Source organism: Anomalospiza imberbis (genome assembly GCF_031753505.1).
Source record: "Anomalospiza imberbis isolate Cuckoo-Finch-1a 21T00152 chromosome W unlocalized genomic scaffold, ASM3175350v1 scaffold_31, whole genome shotgun sequence".
NCBI lineage: Eukaryota > Metazoa > Chordata > Aves > Passeriformes > Viduidae > Anomalospiza > Anomalospiza imberbis.
Window position 1 is genome coordinate 4,155,311 of NW_027099315.1, and position 4,188 is coordinate 4,159,498.

At 44.1% G+C, this 4,188-nt stretch overlaps 1 long non-coding RNA gene across 1 annotated transcript; it reads right to left on the reverse strand.

Moving 5' to 3' along the window:
- Window positions 1–2,750: 2,750 nt before the first annotated feature.
- Window positions 2,751–3,510, reverse strand: LOC137465611 (uncharacterized). The gene is made up of 2 exons (XR_010994725.1): window positions 3,481–3,510; window positions 2,751–2,998 (listed from the first exon to the last, which is right to left on the reverse strand). It is a non-coding gene; the product is annotated as an uncharacterized lncRNA (long non-coding RNA).
- Between the last annotated feature and the right edge of the window lie 678 nt (window positions 3,511–4,188).

Genomic DNA, 4,188 nt, shown 5'->3' on the forward strand with positions numbered 1-4,188 from the left:
CTTGGATTGACAAGTCTTGTAGATGCAGGTGGTTGCACAAACTGACAGTCTGGACAAGCACTAATAAGTTATCTTGCTTGGCTTTTGGAAATGTGAAAGGATTCCATCAAGAGGGTACTGAAGCAAGGCATTTGGGATCCCTGTCACATGATCTGGTTATCGATCAAGGAATAATGAGGGGGGCTAACCCTCACAGTCTCTGGGCATGGGTCCTGGGAAGTGTGGCACAAAGATATCTGTGTGCAGATGATCTCTATATACCGCAAACCCAGTGGAAGACCAAAGAACAAGGGATTTAACGCTTGAGAGAAATGGCAGTGGCAGAGATTGTCTTCTCAAATGACCTAAACACTATAAATCCAGACTTGGTACCATGTACATCCATGATGTGGTGAAAACTTGTATGACTTGGGCCACAAGAATACACTTCTGCTTTAGCAATAATGAAGTGGGATGACAGGGAGGAGACCGTGCTTGATATGGCGAAGAAGCTCCTAGCATATGCAGATGCCATGCATGGCCCAACACATGCAAGAATCTCAGCTTTGGAAACACGTATGGAGAAATTAGAAGATAAGATAGAGGAGTGTGGTGGTTTTTCATGGGAGGCACTCAGGGAAGTGATGCAAAGCTTCCATGTAATTGATAATTTGTTAAACAACAGAGAAAGCTGATATGCCTCTGTGAACACCCACGTAAAAAACCCAAAAAATCCTGGGAAATCACTCTTTTTTGTTTCCAGTCGGCAAAGAGGTAACAGGAGCCGGGCTGGGTGGTCCCTGCTGAGGGGCCAGGTGGCCCCTGCTGCTGGGCACCTGTCAGGCCCCTCCCCCATCGGTTGCCAGGCAGGGGGAGGGGAGGACTGGGGCTGAGCCAGGATCTGCTGGGTCAAGCATTATCCAGTGGAAAGTTTTGCCACAGGGCATGAAAAACAGCCCCACATTTTGTCAGTGGTACGTTGCACAAGCACTTTCATCAGTAAAAGAACAATTTCCAGGGGCATGCTGCTATCACTACATGGATGATATCTTGATAGCAACCCCAACCAAAAAAGACCTTTCACAGGTTCGGCCAAGCCTGATGCAAGCATTAAAAACATTTGGGCTGCAGGTAGCATCGGAAAAGGTGCATCAGCAACCACCATGGAAATACCTAGGACTCAAAATAATGGATCAGCCCATACAGCCACAAATTATTCATCTTTCAACCAAAATTCAAACTTTAAATGATGCACAAAAACTTCAGGTGAACGGTGATTTTTCTGTTTCCCATTTTATCCCTCAATTCCATATTATTACAATGTTAGTACAAAAAACCCTTACCATCTACCAAGCCATAAATTACTGCAGTTAAGTAGGGCCACTGCACTGTCTCTAAAACCACTAGTCGCACACCCCTAAAAGGTGTTACAGTATTCACCGATGGTTCTGGGAAAATGGGAAAAGCCATTGTAACATGGAAAGAGGAAAGTGGATGGCAAATGTTGGAAGGTTGTGAGAGTGGATCACCTCAGTTGGTGGAACGATGTGCTGTAGCTATGGCTTTCCAACGTTTTCCACACACTCCTCTAAATGCTGTAACTGACTCTGCCTATGTTGCTGATATTACACAGAGAATAGACCAAGCACTATTAAGAGAAATTGACAATGCACTTTTATTTGACTTACTAAAAACTTTGTGGCCTACCATCCAGACCAGAACTTGTCCGTTATTGCATCTTACACATCAGAAGTCATACAAATTTACCAGGTTTCATTGCAGAGGGCAATACTTGAGCAGATTGGCTAGCTAGCCCTGCTTGGACAGCACCACAGCCAGACATGCTTGCACAAGCAAAGGCATCACGTGCTTTTTTCCATCAAGGTGTTCGAGCCCTACAGCAACAATTCTGGCTGTCAAACACAGAGGCTTACAGCATAGTTAACACCTGTGCTGTCTGCCAAGGCCACACTGTACCACTGCACATGGAGGTAAACTCTCGTGGTCTGCGTGCTTTACAAATCTGGCAAACTGATGTCACAAATATCCCTGAATTAGACCATTTAAAGTATGTGCATGTATCAATCGGTACCTCTTCATTGGCTATGTGGGCTTCAGTACACACAGGGGAAAGGAGTCAGGATACTATCGCACATTGGCGATCAGCCTTTGCTGCTTTAGGCATTCTCCATACCATTAAAACAGAAAATGGCCCTGCATATACCTTACAAAATACAAGACAATTCCTACAGCTCTGGGGTGTGTTACATGACACTGGTATTCCCCACTCACCAACAGGACAGTCCATTGTGGAACATGCACATGGCACTTTAAAACGTATTCTTGACAAACAGAAAGGGGGAATATCGACTGACATCCCACAGAGTAGAGTGGCTAAAGCTATCTATACCTTAAACTATTTAACAGTATTAGAAAATTCCAGGAATCCAGTAATTTTAAATTACTTTTTATCATTACAATCATCCAGTGATGCCCAGTCGCCCAAACCCAAGGTAATTATCACCATTCGATGGGAAAGTCCTTGGGATCTTCTTACTTGGGGATGTGGATACACTTGTGTCTCCATGGATACCAGAATGCGATGGGTAACTGCTGTGAAAAACAGAATTCACTGCTTAGAGTTTTTAAAAGTTTAATGATAATAGTAATAGGATAAAAAAAATGACAGTATTTCCAGTGCTGGAGTGCTCCTGGCTAACAGCCAAAGAACACACCAGTGTACACAGACAATGTTACCTTTATACTGTTACATCACTGAGATACATGCATATTCATGTGTTTTATGCATTATTCAAACATTCTTGCAAACTTTCTGATGCTTTGGGAACTCCTTTGTTTGACTTCTTCACACTCCAGCTTATCTGCATGACATCCTGTGTGTCAGGTCAATATGTTTTATTTCTTCTTGTGTCTCCATCCTGCTGTTTCACATTGTCTGATAAGAATTTAGTATATCCTCCTTAAATTTAACATGGTATTCTCAAATTGTCCTCTGGTGCTCTGGTGATGCTAGCCACGCCAAGGTGTATGGATCAACTCCAGGATGAATTCACCAGGAGCTGAACTTCAGAGCTGCGGCTCTACAGTGGGATTAACTTTACCAGTGTCAGGGAGAAAAGTAAAAGAGTCAAAGGATACTCTCCCCACCTGATATTCCAGAAGATCTTTAATCCAGAGATTCAGAGGTGAAAGAGACCCAGACCAGACCTCCAGGGGTTTATAAACAGACCAAAACTGGTGGGTGGGTACAAACAGCCAGCCAATGGGATAACCTTAGGGGAGGAGTGAGGGGAGTGGTTTACAGAGCCAGTTCCAATGAGAGCAAAGGGGAGGAAAAAGGGGAGTGGTTTACATCAGGGGTGGATACAACTTAGGGAGAAACCAACTTGGAACATAGGGAGGGATTTGGAAGCAACCATTATCAGAGAACCCGGATTACAAAACTGAAAACTGGGGCAACACAAACACTAACCGCAACACTCTGGTTTGTGTCATGGTTATCTTATCACTTTGTGTTGGGGGTTGGGTTTTTTCTTTTCTGTTAGTTCCTTACTACCTGTAGAAATTTCTTCCCATTGAGTTTCTGCTGGGTACTTGAGACAAAGGGGGAATTCTGGTTTTTTTTGAGTTTTTCCCTCGGGGACAGGTCGCTATAGAGCCCCACATGGCACAAATCACCAGGACTCAGTCAGAAGGCTGTATAGACCTCTTTATTCAAGCAACATGTTGCTTTTATAATCTTATAAGATGCTTACATTTACTTAATGAAAACATACACTACCCATTGGTTATAAAGAAGAAACAAAACTTTTGATAAGTAAAAGGAGCCACGTCACTGTGTGAGCCAACCAAAGTCCAGATCTTTTTACTTTCTCTCTTTCTTCTTGTTGTCATGGTGATAACCTTGATGACTTCCTTGAGAGAGATATGAGACTTTCCTTATCTTCAGGAAGCCCCCTGGCTGGCTCACAAGAACAGCACAGAAATGTCTTTCCTACAAGGGCAGGGGGCGGAGATACCAGGGAATTTGGGCTCTGGTAAGGGGCTGAGTGCAGCTGGTAGCTCTCAGTTTTTCTTTGGAGGAGGGGAGCTGCCACTCTTGGGGAAGGGAGCTCCACTGCTGCTGCCAGAGCCCAGACCAGAGCTGTTTCTTCTGCTGTGGGGTGAGCCTCTGCTCGTAAGAACAGC